An 18,667-nucleotide genomic window follows, 5' to 3' on the forward strand; every position below is an offset into this window, starting at 1 on the left:
GCTCTGAGTTCTTTCATATTGTAAAAGGAGTTATTTAAAAGTAAGATGATTGGAAAATTTCTGAAGTTGTGCACAATTCAAGAGAACGGGAAACATGTTGGAAAGAGCTGCTGGCAGGGCTATGGGGTCCGTTTATTCCAAATATACATGTAATATCAATTACAGGAGACAACCAAGAACAGATCTTAAGCCTGTCAGGTTGGATTTGTATGGCTGCTTCTTTTCATCAGAGTTTTTAGTAACTGGGAAAAATGCCAGATTCTAAATACTGGAAAATGGTGTCTTGACTAGGATATACTTGTACATCTTAGCACTATTATGAAAGAAATCATTTAGGAATTTGGAAAGTATTTGTTCGTCTTTGTGGCCAAGTGAGGATTGTGAACTGCCATGTTCCTGTCCTGTGGACTTACGTTCCTCCGAAGCGAGTTGCAAGCAGTGGTTTGTAGCCTCTTTGGTGGATTTTTTAGTGTCTCTCTGGGGGCTTTTAAGAATGCATGTTCTTCTCTAAAGCTGTGAGACTTGACTGCCCATTGAGGTAGGTTTTTCTCGTGGAAGCCTGTGGTGATCCAGAGTTGCCTTCCACGTGGGAGAGAGGTTATGGAGCCAGGCTTAACTGATATTTTTAAGCTTCAGCAGGCAGGGAACTTGGTCTCTTAGGATACTTGGAGTAGACTGAAAGAGAGGACTGAGTAGGACGGCCCCTAGGGTTCTGTTTTCAGATTAGATCACAGCCGTTGCACGGGCTGCTCTTCTGTCTTACTGTTTGTACAGTTCATGGTGAAGGTTGGATTTGCAATGGTGGCTGTCTGTGGTGAGGACACACCTAGGCTGAGGAGTGAAAGTCGGGGATGGGAGAAGGGTGCTAAATTGAGAGAAATGCACAATGGCTGATTCATAGCCTCTGGTTTAACTAGCATAAAAAAACGCAGTGGGGAAAATCTCAACCTAGTCCAAATTTCCGTCGCGTGACCCACAACTCATTGAAGAGATTTTCCCAGTGTACCAATTTCTGTGTCTTTGGAGGCCATGGGCAATTTATCACAAATGTCTTGATTTGATCCCTGGATACACAGATTTATATTTTGATGCTGCTCTCAACCAACATACTGTTTAATATAGAAATACAACATAGTGTTCCAGGTTTATTATTTACAATTTTTGCCTTTCAACTAGTTTTTCAAAAATAGATTACAACTTTTTTTTTTGGTGTCAGTATCTGCTTCAGATTTGAAAAGGAAGGATTTTTGGATACATATAAATCATTTTCTTGCATAACCAAGAGGCTTGTCGTCCTAGAAAAGGACAGGATTGGTGCTGTCTGAAATGGGCCCACAGTCAACTCGGCATTTCACAGTGCAACTCCTTGACATCTCTGCTTTAGCTTGAGCATGAGCTCAAAAGTCAGGTGTTGTTGAAGGAAAAGATTTTTCTGAATATAAGAGGGCATCAACTGATGGGTTGTATAATATCCTGACTTTTCTTCTTTGGTCAAGAGCATCAAAAGTCTAACTATATGGAGGGGTAGGGAGCAGGAGTGGTAGTGAGGGTCTTCCCAGACCCTGACGGGAATCTTAGGAGAAGCCGCCACCGGATGGGTGAGAGTGGTGCTGGTGATGGTCTGCTTCGTTAGTGGGCCACTAGCAGAAGCCACACCCCAGGGAGGACAAACGGAGATTCTGCAGTGGCCAGTGGACTAGTGAGGCAGCGGTTCAGACAGAGCAGCTGCCTGGCACAGATGGGCATGAAGGACTCAGAGAAGTCCCTGTGTATGAGCTCTGGTGGGGGCACCAGAAACTGGCAAGTCCTTCCCAAGCGCTGGAGGAGAAGACAGTGAGATTTCAGTGGTTATCGGGTTTGCAGTGGTGTATGTGTAGGATTCATTTCATTCGGTGTCTGTTCAGCTCGTTTTTATTGGACCAGCATCCATTTGCTTGGCTCGTGCCATGCCTCCCTGGCTGGCAGACATTGTGAATATTACTCCAAGTTACCTATCAGAGTGCAGGGAGTGGGCCGCCCATCCTTCTCTGTCCAGCACCAGATCGCATCTCCAGCTGCGCTGCATGGATGGGAGCTGCCTGCTGTTCATTGCGCTAAGACGAGAATCAAGGGTAGGATTAGCTTAGAGAAGAAAGGAAGAATTCTGAAAGCCTGAGCTTTACCATAAAAACACTGTGTCCTTCAGAAAAAGACTCTCTAGACAGCCCTACCAAGGGCATTATTTTGAATTCATGCAGTTATTCAAATTTCGGAGATTGCTCGAACTAAAAAATAATATTTTTTATTCATTGTATTGTAACATTAGATAGATAGAGTTAACATTTATCGTAGGGAATTTGTACCTGTACCTGATACATCTTGATTGTTCTTTGTTCCCATTCCTCTCCCTTTCCTTCAGCCCGTCTTCTCCTTATTTATGAAAGCTTTGTCTCCATTTGTTCTTCTATTCTCTTTTTTCTATTCCTTTCCTTCTTTTCCACCTCTTTCCTCTCTTGTTCCCCTTCTCATTTGGATATTTTCTTCCCATTTCTCAGTATCTCTTATACATTCTGGTCCTTATTTATGCTTTTGTTTTCTCACATTAAACAATGTGATCTTTAAACACGTGTGTCCAACTTATTTTACTTTAAGAATGTAATCTCAAGGTTTATCCATTTACCTAGAAATGTCTCAAGTTTATCCTTCTTTATGGCAGATTAAAATTCCATTGTATAAAAAAAACCCCACATCTTTTCTATCCATTCATCAGTTAATGGGCATTTGGGCCGTTTCCAAGATTCAGCTATTACAAACTGTGCTGCTATAAACATGGGTGTGCGTGGGCTGGGGATTTGACCCAATGGTTCTGCCACCTGCCTTGCAAGTGCGAGGGCCCAAGTTCAGCCCCCAGTACCAAAAACAACAACAACACAAAAATCCCCAAAACAAAAAACATGGGTGTGCATAGATCACTGCAGTGTGAGGCTTTCAAGAAGCATACCAAGAAGGGGAACAGTGGGTCAAATGGAACCTCTAGTCCTAGATTTTTTAAGAATCTCCTTATTTGTTTCCATAGTGGTTGCACCAGCCTGTACTCCCACCAATCATGGAGAAGGGTTCCTTGCCCCCCCCATAGCCTTACCAGCATTTGTTATTGGTTGATTTCCTAACAATAGGCCTTCCTCGTGGGTTGAGATAAAATCTCATTGTTGTTTTTAATTTGCATGTCTTGAATGACCAGTGATGTTGAATATTTTTCATATTTTTTTGCTGTTGGTACTTCTTCATCTTAGAAGTACATAGGCCCTTCAAACACGTGCTTTTCGATTGTGTCTTCAACTTTGGGGGTATATTTTTGAGTTATTTATATATTCTATGTTAGCCCTTTGAAGAACAGCTCAAAAAATTTTTGTTTTCATTCTGTGGGTTGTCTTTTCATTGTGTTGTACAGAAGCTCTTTAATAAGATGAGATCCTATTTGTTGATTTCTTTGCATTATTTCCTTGCAATTGGGTTTTTCTTTTTTCCATAAAGTCTTTGCCTACACTTAAATCTTCAAGAGTTTTACCTATTCTGTCTTCTGATATGTTTAGGGTTTCTGTTTTAATATTTAGGTCTTTGATTAATTTCAGTTTTAATTTAGTGTGTGGTGAGAGACGTGGGTCTTGGTGTAGTCTTTAGCATGTAGACAGCCAGTTTTCCGGTACTGTTCATTGAAGAGGCTGTTTATCTTTCAGTGATGGTGTGTGGCCCTTCTGTCAAGATCAAGTGTGTTTGGAGTTGTTTCTGCCTCTTCTAATCTGTTCGCTTGATCCTTAGGCCTGTTTCTTTCTCTCTCTCTCTCTCTCTCTCTCTCTCTCTCTCTTTGCTAGTACCATGCTGATTTTATCATGGGAGCTTTGTAGTATAATTTCAAGTCAGGGACTGTGATGGCCCCCTGCCTTGGCTTTGGTACTCAGGATTGCTTTTCCTAGTCTAGGTATCTTCTGGTTCCAAATGAATTTTAAAATTGTTTTCTCTAATTCTGTCAGGTATGCTCTTGGTGTTTTGATTGATATTACATTATAACTATATAGTAATTTTGGAAATATAGTCATTTTCACTATATTGGTTCTTCCTACCCAAGAACAAGGGTTATCTTACCATTTTCTGACATTCACTTGGATCTCCTTTTTTCAGAGTACTGTAGTTTTCAATATATGATGTTTTACTTCATTAGATTGATTCCTAAGTATTTCATTTTTTCTGATGCTATTTTGAAGGGTGTGGTTTCCTTTATTTATCCTTCATTAAGATTATTATTTGTTGGGCTGGGGATTTAGCTCAGTGGTTCCACCACCTGCCTTGCAAGTGCAAGGACCGGAATTTGATCCCTGGTACCAAAAACAAAATTATTTATCTATAAGAATGCTATTGACTTTTTAGTGTTAACTTTGTATCCAACTCTGCTGCTGAATTTGATTATTAAATCTAGAAGCCCTTTAGTGGAGTTTTTTGGGTCTTTTATGTAGAGTATCATGTCATCCACAAATAATTATAATTTGACTTTTTATATTCCTATCCTTATTCCTTTTATTTCTTTCTCTCGTCTGATTGCTCTGGCTAATGTTTCCCGAACTACATTGAATAGGAGTGGTGATAGTGGATATCCTTGTCTTGTTCCTCATTTTAGAGTGAAAGTTTTTAAGTTTGTGACCATTTAGTATGATTTGGCTGTTGATTTGTTATAGATGGCTTTTATCAGATTGAGATAAAGACCATCTATTCCAATTATCTATAGGATTTTTATCATGAATGAGGGTTGGACTTTGTCAAATGCTTTTTCTTGTCTATTGGTATGGTCATGTGGTTTTTGTCCTTTGCTCTGTTAATACAGTGTTTTACATTCATTGATTTGATTTTGTTGAACCATACTGGCATCCTTGGGATGAATCCCACTTGGTCATGGTGTATAATCTTCTTGATGATCTGCTGCATTCTGTTTTCCAGTATCATATTAAGGATTTTTGCTTTTATGTTCATTAGAGAGATTGGCCTGTAATTCTCTTTTTTGTTTATCTCCTTCTCTGATTTTGGTATCAGGGTAGTGCTTGCTTCCAGCAGTGAGTTTGGGAATATGCTTCCCTTTCAATTTCCTTAAAGAGTTTGGGGAGTGATGACATTCGCTCTTCTCTAAATTTGTTGTAGAATTCAGTAGTGAATCCATTGGGATGTGGGCTTTTCTTTGTTGGTAGTTTTTTTTTTTTTTGGTACTAGGGATTGAACTCGGGTCCTTGCGCTTGTGAGGCAGGCAGCAGAACAACTGAGCTAAATCCCAGGCCCTGTTGTCAGGTTTTTAATTACGTCTTCAATTCCGTTGACTGATATTGGTTTATTTGAAATTTTTATATTTTCTTAGCTTTGGTGGTTCATATATATCTGGAAATCTGTCCATTTCTTCTGTGTTTTCCATCTTATTAGAATACAGGTTCTCAAAGTAGGTATTGATGGTCTGGATTTCTACAGGATCTGTTGTGATTTCACCCTTTTCATTCTTTATTGCATGAGTTTGAGTCTTTTCTTTCCTTTTCTCATTAAGGTTGGGTAAGGGCTTGTCAATTTTATTTAATCTTTCAAAGAACTAACTCTTCTATTCATTGATTCTTTGTATTGTTTTCTTAGTCTTGATGGCATTAATTTACTATGAGCTAGTGTGATTAAGTGGCATGAGATAACTCAAAAAAGAATCAAGTCAGAGAAATAAAGAAACTATATGCTCTTTCCGTGGTGTGGAATAGGATAAGTTAATCTCTCATATTCTGCATAGTCCTGCTGAGTCCTCTTCCCGGGCAGTTACTTTGGAACTCTGGCCCATGCTGACTCACAATTCCTTTTTTTGTGTGTCTCTTCTGTCTCACATGCTTACAAAAAAATGTCGGTATTTTGCTTTAAGGATTTCACTAGCATTTGATGTTTTCAAGTCTAAGGCACAGTCAGGGTCCTCAGCCCCTTTAGTTTCCTAATTCTTCTTCTTCCAGACGCATGAATTATCTTAATAACCCTGAATGTACCTGTTTCCAAATCTGGTTAATACCTATTTCTTGGATTTATTTATTCATTTAATTATTTATTGGTACTGGGGATTGAGCTTGGGACCTTGTGCTTGTGAGGCAGTCAGAGGAACCGCTGAGCTAAATCCCCGACCCTTGGATTCATTTTTTAATGTCTATGATATTCTTTTTCCTTTTAAGAAATGTTAGCATTGAGTGCTTATGAATGCATGAATTGATAAAGAAAATGTGATATTTTTACATGCTGGAATACTATTGAGTCCTACAAAAGATGAATTTCCATCATTTGCAACTGTATGGGTGAACTGGGCAGATACTAAATTAAGGGAAATCTTGGTACAGGAAAACCCACACAGTAGGATCTCATTCAAGTATGGAATCTAAAAAAGATGATCTCATAATAGTAGATATTAGAATGGTGGTTGTCAGAGATGGTGCAGGGTGGGAAAAGGTTAAGAAGATTCTGTCAAATAATTTAAATTGTGACTATACTTAGCAACAATATATTATATTTTTGAGAAATACTGATAGAGTAGTTTTCATTGTTCTTAGCACCAAAACAGCAGTTAAATGTGAGGCAGTGTGTGTGTAGGCTGGCCTGGATTGATCATTCTCTAATGTGTATGTGTTTCATGATGTCATATTGTCCCTGATAAATATATAGTTATATTTTTCAGTTAAAAAACTCCAATTTAATGAAATAAAATGTGGACCCCATTGTGTCTATGGTCCTGTTGTTCCCTGAAAGTTATGCTCTAAAACAGATGAGACAGGTGGGAGTGGCAATTCCTCAGGTATCTTCTTTATCTTTCCTCCCACTGCCAGAAGGGCACTGGTGTTGCTTAACCCAAAAGCTAGTCTTTAACACTAAGAGTGTCCAAGCAGAGACTGGGATTGATGCTCACCTTTGGACAGGGTAGCTTTTGTTTTGCTTGGGGAGAAGAGTTAGCAAGTTACCAAGAAAGAGAGCTAAGATTCAAACTCAGTTTTCTCTAACTCCAAAGACCCACATTTTAATTCCACTTCTTTGGGACTGTTATTTGACAACCTGCTGATGACAAAAATACTGGCAGGAGGGATGGCAGCTGTATGTGTGTATACCCTTGTCCCTCCCTAAAACACTTACTTGGTAATTCCAGTGGATACAATCTGGAGTCCTTTCCCTCAGAAGGAATTTGCCTTCAAAGCATAGCTCCAAGGACTGAACAGGAAAAAGGAAGACATGAAAATAAAGACATTAACCTTTTCTACACTTTCCCCTAAGCATCTGGAGCAGGTACTTGGCTCCAGGAGTCACTGAAAGTTTCCATCTCTAAGTCCAGTTATTTGTTTGTTTATTTATTTTTCTCTTTTTCTTTCTAATCTTTCCATAAATATTTTTGAGGTAGAAAATCTGTTAGGATAGTTAAATGGACCTACTGGCTAATGAAGAGGTTTATATTAAGGTGGGAAAGAAAGTTATGAAAACAGATGGTTTCTGCTGCTCTCATTATCCCACATGAATTGCACCACCTGGAGATCTCCACAATTCTTGTGAATTAACAATACTTTTCCAGCAAAGTGTTTTGCTAAACAGTGTTGGTGAGCAGAGAATGTTTGTGGTAAAGCAAGGCAAAGCTGTAAGCCATACACAAAACCATACCCTAGGAAGTGTGTGTATGAGTACTCCCCACAGCCCCATGTGATGAGAATAGAGACATTCTTTTTTTGTTTCCAATCTATTTTAGAACCAACATTTAAATATCTAAGTTGGTATTCTCTTGTGTGTATGCATGTGTGTGCATGCGTGTGCATTTGTTTTAGTAGTTCCTTCAAGAAAATAATGTAATCCCCATGCGAAACCTAACTATAAAACAGTTAGTAATTAACTTATTTTCTGTATCGTAATCTGTGCTCAGCTTTGCTCCAATGAAATATACCTTGTATGGGTCAGCTTCTGGGTCTCTGGAACACAATTTAAAAATGGAGAGGTTTATTTGGCTCACGGTTTAGAGCATTCAGTCCATGTCAGTTTATGGCAGTCCAAGGCAGGAACATCATGGCAGAAAGGTGTTGCTCACTTCATAGCAGTCAGAAAGGATAGTAGGAAGTAATGAGTACCAGAGATGAAAGGTTGAGGTGCCAAACATATTCCCCAAGGCTGTGTTCCCATGACCCATCCAGACACACCCAGCAGTATGCTTTACTAAGCTGCTAGGTTCCTTGATCTAGTAAATTTGACCATCATGTTTTAGGTCACATCCATCAATCATTTTTTTGCCCTTAAAAAATGTACTAAAATTACTTCCTTTTCTCTCTTCCTTCTCAGAGAACAAATCACAAGTTTTATTGTAAAGCATTGTGTGTATATGAGCTGAGCTATCTAAGATAGAAACAGTTGGCATCTACTAAATTCATATTGTGTCCCTTGCACTGTTCTCGGTTAGCGACAGTAGTTGCATACATTATTTCATTTAGCTGTCATTATGAGAGTGAATATCATTAACTGAAGAGCTGTCAAGGAAGGAACACAGAGAAGGCTCTCTGTGCACTTACGTTGATGTGGGACGAGGAAAGTAAGTTGGAATACCTGAGTTTGATCTGGTGCCTCCTGTTGCGGTTTGTGTCTAGGTGTCCCCCAAAGCCTCATGTGGTCATTGGTTGGTCTTTTTCAGAGGTGGCTGGTTCAAGAGAGGGTGATACTGGGACTGATTTATGGTGTAATACTAGGATCATGGTGCAATGCTCGGACTAACGGTGTTAGTGCTACCTGCCCTAAGTAACTGGATAAGACAAAAGCATAGAAAAGCTGTGGTCCTTCCCTTTGCTTTGCTATCTTCTGCTCTCAATGAATTATTTCTCCTTTGCAATGCTTGTGTGCCACGCCACCTGCCGTGGAGCCAGCTGATGATGGATTGAAACCTCTACAAGGTGCCAGTTAAATAAACCTTTCCTCCTTTAACTGTGGGTGTTGGGTCTTTTTTTCTCAGCAACAAAAAAAGTAACGAAGACTCCCCCTACATTTTCTCTGTGTGGCTTCTTGTAGTAAGTTAACTGGGTTATTGGGAAGACCAGCGTACTGATCACTCTTTCTGTAGGTGGGACAAAACATCTGATACCTACAAATTAAGGGAAGAGAGCTTTATTTGGCTCATGGTTTAAGAGGATTCGTCCATGGTTGACTGGCTTCAAGCCAGATAAAAGTGATGGAAGAGGATGGAGGAGGAAAGCTGCTCATCCTATAGCAACCAGGAAGAGAAAAGGAAGGGAGGAACCAGGGACAAGACTATGAGGTCACATGCCAGTAATCCATTTCTTCCCCTACCCTCCATCTCCTAACTTGTCATTCAACTGTGAACTCATGGATGGATTAAGCCTCTGATGAATGTTGTTCCCTCGTGATCCAGTCACCTCGCAGAAGACTCACCTCTGAACATCTGAGATTTTGGGGAAGGAGAATGTTAGATCCAAACAGTAGCAACCAGCTAATCTGTGAAGTGTTATGAGGCTATGAAGGGCACGGAAAGAAGGTTCCACCAACAAAAAAAGCAAATTTAAATGAGAAGTTAGAATTTCTTTAGTTAGGACAACACCTTTTATGACATTCTCGTATTGGAAACAAAGATTTTACTAAAAAAAATGAAATAAGCTTTGGGTAAATTGGAAGTGCTATTTTAAATATATAAATTTTAACATTTCAGCTAGTATTAACTATTATTAACTATTCTGTCTTAGGGAATAGTTTAAAAAAAGAATAGTTACAGTATTCTAAGAAACTTCACATTTCTGGAGTGAAGTTACTAAAAAATTTCAACCTGACACTATAATAAATTTACAATTTTGTCATTTCACTTGTGCTGACATTTTGAGATTGAGTTAAAAATTCAGGGCCGTTTTTTAAATTGTTCTATGAACATCATGAGAATATATTTTATATAAGTATTAAAAAGGGATCTGCGGGCCGGGGATTTAGCTCAGTGGTTCTGCTGCCTCCCTCACAAGCACAAGGACCCGAGTGTGATCCCTGGTACCAAAAAAAAGGGGGGGGGATATATTTCCTACTGTTATCTTAGAATGTCCCAAAGTTTCCTTTTTCTTATGCCTAAGAACATAATTCTATATATATTTTTTAAAAAGCCACCAGAACAACATGAACATATATTTCCTTGTTTTACCAGACCTGCATGGTTTCATGGAAGGAGAAGAGAAGAGAGGAGAAGATAGAGGGGAATAGGAGCCAAAATGGAAGCGACAACCAAGGTGGTCCCGGCCTGGCGAAGTAAAGGGATAGTGTCTTGGCTTATTCATCTATTCACTAGAAAGCTTGTGTGATTTGCATTTTGGAATCTTTAGTCTTTTTAAATTTACTTCCAAATAATTTGTTTCTACATTATGCTGCTCTCTTTGTAGAGAACAATACATGATGATCGTGAAGTAAAATGAAGTAACACTGCATTCTACAAAGAGAATTTCAGAATAAAAAGCGTTAAGGATGAATGGTGTGCACTATGGAGTTCTCTGCCATATTTTTGATGGTACTGTTCTACCAAGCTCATTTATGAAATTCATAGACACTACTTTACCTAAGTGGAGTGATAATGCTTTGAAGCCAAAGAAAATAATAGAAATGTAGTAAACACAAAAGCCACATTAATAATCATTCCTGTGACCCTGATTTCTGTCTTTTCTTTTACATTGTCTTTTAAGAGTTAAATCCAAATGGCTGTTTTAGTCGTATAGTCATTAGTCAATCTCAACAGAAGTTTGGCTGTATCAGTTCTTCGAGTAGACGGTTCTTTTCCTAATTCAAAGGAAAGAAATGTGGCACAGCAGAAAATGCTATAACCAAAGACTTCTTCTAAGATGCATTCATGGTATGCAAAATATATCTTAATAACATTTCCCATACAAGAGTAACTATTTAATCTCCCTGTAGTGAAAGGAGAGTGATAAAGATATATCAATTAGGTCCTTAAGTATTAACAAATGTCATTTTCCTAAACAATCTGGACCCTTGGTTCTTAAACAAGAACCAAGACCTGCCTTACATGAACTGACTTGGTTACTAACATTTTCTGCTATTTAAAGTAAAATACTCTGTGTATTTTGTTAGTGAGTGACTCTAATCGTTTTGTGGAGATAAAGACCCACACATTTATATTTGCAATTTAATTTCAAAGACTGAAAATGGTGCTCATCAGTGTCACATATATTTTTGCACAAAATGTAGTTGTTTTAGAAAGAAAATACTCATGGAGTAGATAAGACAAAAGATTCTAGAAATAGAGAGTCGGGCAGTGACCATAAGCTATTAATAGCAAACCCCTTTCTACTTGAGAAGAGGATGTCGTGGCACTTGGGGCCCCTGGAACTTGACAAGACCTCAAGAAAGGAAGGGTCGAATCATTGTAAAAATTCAGCTTCTGTTCTCATAGATGGTCTTTCAAGGTGATTTGTGAGGAACTTTCACTTCAGTTCTCAGCATTATTTAATCTTGGCTCCAGTCCAGAGAAGATCATCTTGAGATATTCATGAGGACAAAAGCCGAATTCAGTGCAAAATAATTTAACCCCTGCAGCACTCTGTCTTCCACATGCAGTATCCACAGGGACCTGGTTCTTTTCCCCTGTCAGGTATGAAAATGCATTGACTCATGTTCTCTCACTGTGGACCATTTTGTTTGTGCGAAGCACCATCAATGAGCCACTGTAAAAATAACGTGACAGAGGTTATTGTTTGTGGTAAAACTGATAATAACCCATTAAAATTAATCACTCTGCAATGGTGACTGTTTGATGAGAGTTCTGTCCTGCCTGCTCAGTTCAGGTCTGGATTGAGTTGGCAGATTTGACTATGGATTTTTAATCATAGAGAAATCTGCTTTACACATTCATCTCATTTTTCCTTTTCTTCATTTTGGTTTCCCTGAATACCGTCTCATAGACTCCATGTCAATAGGTGACACTGTAGGACACTAGGTGTGGGACTGGGCCTTTGTCCAGAGGTGAAGGGGAGAAGGCTGCAGCGTGGACTCAAAGAGGAGGTTAGTCATCAACCAGGTGGAATTCTGTGACTTTGATCAAATTACAGAGCTTCTGTGATAAATGGGTAAAATTATGTAAGAACAGAATGATACATGTACATCACCTATTATGGTGTATAGCATTTTTCAAGCACTCACTTCATGACGCTTGATGATTTCTTGAAAGAGGATTACTGTTGAAGAATGGGTAAACTTGTTGGAGAGTAGGTGTGTGTGGAGTTTTCCAGATGAAATGATTTGAATCTAAAGAATATAATCAGGGCCAGGGATGAGGGTGAACGAGATCATAAATCACAAGTATATTAAAGAACTTACTGTGTTTCGGATGCTTTGGTAGCACAAAGGAAAACGTACAAGAGGAAGCTGGAGAACATCAAACTTAACTTGCATCTGATTACAAATCTTCCCCATTCCTTTGCACAATTCTCTGTGTCTAAAATAATCTGAGGTGTACCTCTAGAAGCAATGTGCTCATCTATTACTTGGATTAAAAAGGCCCATTTTGATAATTACAGTGACTCACTGTATTTTCTGGAAAATGTGCTACTAAGGAAAACTAATGAGCTGTTCTTTCCTTGTCATCCTTATCCTCTTTCAGCATCCTGTGATAGAGGCAATGGCCATGTAAAAGCTTCTATGTATTTCTCTGCTGAAGTGAGCCCGAAAAGAAAAGAATCCTTTTGTAAAGCTGGGGCCTAACATTATCATTACATAGTTGAAAAGTTTTTGAATGAATAAATGAATCTCCAGACCAAGCCCAGAGTTTTTATGAGCAGAATCAAAAGCATAATTGTCGAGGACTTTTTGTTAGAAACATTAGTGCTATTTTGCTAAGCTCTGAAATGCTTAAAGTATTGCATAATAAAAATGATTACTCCAAAAAATGGTGATGTTTTGGAGAAAAGTGAAGTGTATATTCCTTGCTGGCAGTATTATTAATTGACAAATCCTTTCAAAGCTATGGCTGTCCGTAGGAAAACCACAGAAATTCATGTCTATTGCCTTAGAAGTCTCTTATGCAAAGACTTGAATGAACACACTGAAAAAAGCCAAACACAAACATTTTCATTGCAATCAATTTTAACAAGAAAAAGTTAGAGACAACTATGAAAAATAATGATTTTATAGATTATGAGATGTCAATAGTTTAATATGAAGCTGTAAGAGTAATAAGTAGAAACATCAAGTTATGAGAAAATACAAGTAAAAATATTGAAATATAGCATTATTACATTATAAATACAATATGCATATAAGTGTTAGGCATATACAAAAATAGTAGTTTCAGTTTTTATTGCCAAAAAGGAATAAGTGATTTTTACATAATAACAATTATATATCATATATTACATTTTAAGCCACCTCTAAAATTTTCCCTAAGAATGTGGACACAATTATGTGTTTTTCCTTTGATAATTCCCTGCTCTTGAAGGGCCTGAGACTCATCATTGGTTTCTCTTGACATCTCTTTAGTGCTGGAATTTTGGAATACACAGATGAACACCAGATTAAATGCATATAATATTGACCTCAGGTTGTACACCTTGAAGGTTGTTTTAAAAAATCCTGACTATACATTCATTTTCTTACATACTTTGTTGTATGTGCTGAAAGTCAGTATGTACCCCTGATAGGCGTCCTTACTAATCTGGAGTCAGGACAGTGTAAGAAAAAGGAACTCTCGGCTGAGGCTTTGGTCCTGCTGATTTTACAGAGAGAACTCAGAGAGGAGGAGGTGGTGCTGAGGACAGGGACACAATGAGAGTTAGTGGTGGAGCCAGGACTGACATTTACATGTCTGAGTAAGTTCAGAACTCGTCCATTCCTCTCATCTTCAGGGCTGTTTCCGTCCCCCTGAAATAAGCTGTCAGCTTCTTTTCAGCCGCTTGGCCTGTGAAGGCTTTCCTCTGTCTACAGCATCACATACCCGATTGATTCAGCCCCATGTTGAAGGAAAACAGGAGTTTCCAGCCTAGAAAGCAGTTTCTACTTCGTGTGCAGTCACACAGACTTAGGAGGTGCATGGCTCTAGGTAGTCTTATCTGCATGTTCTCATTGGTTCATCTCAAAAACCTGGAGTTTTGTTCTTAATCTGCAGTTCAGTTGTCCAATTCCTTGTTGTCTGGGGCAAGCTGATTATGGGACTGCTCATAAATATCAAAACTTCTGGTCTCAAGTCTCTTATTTAAAGTGCTGCAGTATAGGCATATAACCCAGACAACCTGATCTTATACTTTAAACCATCTTCAGCTCCTAGAGTACCCATTACAATGTAAATACTATGTAAATAGCTGTTGTGCTGTATAGTTTAGGGAAAAATGACAAGAAGGAAATGCCCGTACATGTTCAGCACAGAAACAATTTAAAAATTTTAGATCGGAGGTCGGCCGAGTGCAGGGCTGTGTGCAGGATGTGGCAGGCCACATGTGTTGTGTTCACCCAGCTACCATCAGCCCTGTCTGTCACAACAGGCTTCCTGCGGCTCCCTCCCCTCCATCTGCGTGGGCAGGAGCCCTGGTCACAGCAAACGGCTCCCACTGGGGTGGCTTCCAAAAACCAACAAAAGCAAATTAGTGTTCCTGATTTGTTTCAGAAACAAACAGCAAAGAAGCCTCTCCAAAAATGCTTTACAAAACAAACAAGGGAGAAAATGAAGAGCTTCAAAGGAGAACCTACCACTGCTCCTGAAGGGGGACCTAGGAGAAGACTGTAGAGGTACCTTCTTTGTGGAGACCTGATTGTCCACCAGCTCAGGCAGGGGAATTAGGCAGCAGTGGGGTTACATTCACTTGAGGGTCCTATGGAGCCATCCTTGAGAGAACATTTAAAAAATACAGCCCTTTGGTTTAATGAATGTGGTAAAACGAACATAATGATTACGTTCTTCCCTCCATTGCTGTGTAGTTTCCCAGCTAGACAGCACTGAAACGTGTCCTCTTTTGCTCTTTGTGCTTGACCGTCTGCTTTCCTGTGTCAGTATGGCTGAGAAGCCCTCCTACCGCATTCCCCACTTACAGCGTTGTGGAACAACTTAGAATTCTTATCGCCAGAGCAGTGGGTCTTTAGAAAACACTTCTGAGTCTTTTGAAAAACCGTGATGGTGTTGTCTTCTTGGAACATTCACCCAGAAACTCAGTAAATGTTACTGAACACCTCTTGTGAGCAGGCCCTATTGTAGCCATCTTGGAAAGTCCAGAGCTGAGCAATGCTCTTGTCCTCAAGGATTTCTCAGTGTGTGGTAGGGATGAGTTAGCTAGTCTATCTGTCCTTCCTTTTTGCTCCATGCAGTTGGATCTTTGATGAATGTCAGTCCTCCAAGAGAGACAGGATCTAGACCAGGGGCTCTCAGACACATGTCCTTGAGACAGGAGCTCCGGAATATCTGTTGGGCTGGCTTGCTTGCTTGCTTGCTTGCTTGCTTGCTTGCTTGCTTGCTTTCTTTCTTTCTTTCTTTCTTTCTTTCTTTTCTTTCTTTTCTTTCTTTTCTTTCTTTTCTTTCTTTTCTTTCTTTTCTTTCTTTCTTTTGTACCGGGGATCAAACTCTGGACCTTGTGCTTGTGAGGCAGACAGTGGAACCACTGAGCTAAATCCCTGGCCTTGTGCTTTTAGAAACTACTTAACCTCGTACCAGATCAGACTGTCATGGGAAGAGGACTAAGATGCCTATTTTAAAGATGCTGTCTGGGTAATTCTGATATTTCACCAGGTTGTGAAATCAACGCTGGAGCTGTCAATTTGGGACACTAGGGAGAGACCCTGGACACAGATACACTAAATGACCCTTGCAGGGTAATTGTTAAAGATTCCATGGATTGAAATCCTGCCTCTGCCAAGTATAGCTGAGATTTGGACATTTTAATATTTAACTAGTCTTTAGTTCCCACATTGTTTTCTTTGAGAAAAATCATATTACTTTGTAGGACTGTGATACAGGTTAAATGAATGTACATATTTCAAGCATTTAGAACAGTGTCAGAGATATTGAAAGCAACCAATAAATATTATCAAAAATTATTAACATTATTATGATAAGGAAGTACGTGCTTAATATCTGTGAAAACACAGGTGAGAGACATGGGTTCATTGTTTAACTTCCCAGAATAAATAGATCAAAATACTCCTGATATACAAGACTGTAAACACCAGGTGAGTTTTGACTGTGTTTCCTTAGAGGTTTGTAGGCTTGCTAGAGTTCTCATCCATAGAGTAGTGTTTTGTGCTTTTGTTCTCAGGAGACAGGTAATATTCCTTGCCAGTGTGCTCATGCTGTTCTATACCCAATGCTATCCTTTCTGTTTCTTCAGTTCAGTGTCTTAGGCACAATAGAACTTATAAATCATAGAAGAAGCATTAAACACTTTTAAGACATTAACAGTCTTCAACTGTCCATTTTTCATCATGGCCTTAAGAGGGCCCAGAAGTAATATTAATGTTCAGTTATATTTCAGACAATCAATAACCTTTCTGCTTCTAACTGGGCGGAAGATGTTGTGGACCGTAGGAAGTACTGTGGCATCGGATTTGGAGGACTGAGTTTTCGCTCCTGGATGCTTGGTGGCTTTAGGCGTGTTGTGTCATAGCTCTGGGCTTAATGACTTCACTTACAAATAAATAAGTCTGGGTTGACTGCTAGGTATGAGTTTCAATCATTCTGCCCCTTGTCTAAATTTGAGTTGTACAGAAGCAAGAACTTCTGCTTAGAAGAAGGAGTCTAGTTGGTCAATTTTTAGGGCTACAGTTGGAGACTTTGGAGGTTTCTTGTTGTTCCTTGAAATGCCAGTAGTCTTCTGTGGTAGAAGGGACCAAAGCTTTCACAGTGTTTCCAACAGGTAGAATCATCTAGCGCTTCCCTATCACCTGTATAGGACAGGGATGTAGAACCTTTTAGAGACGAGTGCCCAAACTGCAACCCAGAGAGCCAACTTATTTACCGCACAGGGCCAGCAGTGCAATGAAACATGAACACTGAGGTTTTAGTTTAGAAAAAAACAACTCTACATTAACATCTTTTGTCTCAAAAGAGAAACAAATAACACATGTGCCATACATTCACCACCACTGGTAGAGAATATCAGTGCAACAAAATATTAATGAGTAACTAAGAAAAATATTTCCATGATAAAGATCGACACACAGTGTGTTGATTTCAAATTGGTTCTTTTTTGATTACTCAAAATATATAATAGGTGAGTGTATGCTGAATTGCCAGTAGGAAAATATAGTACGAAATGCTTCCAAAATATTTTGATTGCAGAACTTGCAATTTCAAGAAATACTTCAAGAGATTAGCATTGCATAGAATAGTGTTCTTCAAACGCAAGAGAGTCTTTACCACTTTTTGGCTTTAAAACACAAGTCAACAACATAATAAGCAAGTTTTCTATTTGAGTTTCAATGAGGAAACATAACTTGTGGAATTCCCTGAAAAGAGCAATTTTGAAATCTATTTATCCACTACTAAACTATAACATCCTTCCAGTCCGACAGTCCCAGGAGCAATGCACATTTTCTGGGTATTTCACTTGAGAGTTTATACAAATGTGAGATGTGAGAAGAAATCTGAAACCTAAGTTATTTCTTGGTCCCTAGTGCTTTTCAAGTCTGTGTGCTGATCCTAAGCTACTGGGCTCGACTTCGTGACACCCAGTTTCCCAAAGATTGTCTCTGCTGACCTGGTCCTTGTGGACAGAAAGAGAAAGATTGAGATTCCTGCTCCTGGTTGATTCTTTGGGCCACAGGAGGCATTGGGAAGGGTTCCTCAAGCCCTTAGAGGGAAGGGCTGGCGATGTTTGTTCCATTGTGACTGTTAGGGTTTGTCCTGAATGAAAGACAGCCTGCTACATGTTCTTTCTTTATTTAAAGAAAAGTTCAGAAGATGTTTATTTGTACATAATGATTGTGTTTATTGTGGGGAGTTGGTACAGGTACGTTCACATCATCATTCTTTTTACTTCCCCTTCGCTCTTCCTTCTGCATTTCTTCTATCTCTTGGTCCTCTTCGCATTTGCAGATCTGTTTTCCTTTTTATTTCTACTTTGGGCTTCTCATGTAAGAGAAACCATATGACACTTAAGCTTATGTGTCTTTGTTTCACTTACCATTATGGTCTCAAGGTGCATCCATCTTCCTATAAATGGCTCAATTTATCCTTCTTTATGGCAGAGTAGTTCTCCCTTGTGTATAAATGCCACCTTTCTTCTTGATGACACTCAGCAACAGCAGATGGGTGGGGTTTGGGACTACAAAATGAGACAAAGTCTTCCCTTATGGTGGATAGCTTGTTTCTGGAAGAAAGTTGTCTGTGCACCCTGTGACATTATTTCAAACCGAGATGTTTCAAGTGTAGTTAACTTAATAAATTTTGCACCACATTCTTAAAGGAAGGGTTCGTGCATTTGACTGTATCCAGACTTCAGTAGAAACCTGAATGTGTTTCATATCGTTCATCGAAGCTGGGATTTCTTTTTTTGGTACATTTGCTCATTTCCAGTTTGATTTTGAATCCAGGAGAACATACAAAAGAGAACAGGGTTCCTGAAAGTTGGTACAAGTAAGCAGAGGCTGTTCTGTGGCTTCCTCTTCTGTGGAGATGCAAGCTGGGATCTTTTAGAATACC

General features: G+C 39.1%; 1 long non-coding RNA gene across 1 annotated transcript; it reads left to right on the forward strand.

The window, feature by feature from the left end:
* Window positions 1–10,487: 10,487 nt before the first annotated feature.
* LOC104867928 lies at window positions 10,488–14,707 on the forward strand. Its single transcript, XR_781892.1, has 3 exons — window positions 10,488–10,543; window positions 11,952–12,051; window positions 14,645–14,707. It is a non-coding gene; the product is annotated as an uncharacterized LOC104867928 (long non-coding RNA).
* The last annotated feature ends 3,960 nt before the right edge of the window (window positions 14,708–18,667 follow it).

This window comes from Fukomys damarensis, unplaced genomic scaffold, assembly GCF_012274545.1.
Source record: "Fukomys damarensis isolate Sample0158 unplaced genomic scaffold, DMR_v1.0_HiC HiC_scaffold_17, whole genome shotgun sequence".
In the NCBI taxonomy this organism is placed as follows: Eukaryota; Metazoa; Chordata; class Mammalia; order Rodentia; family Bathyergidae; genus Fukomys; species Fukomys damarensis.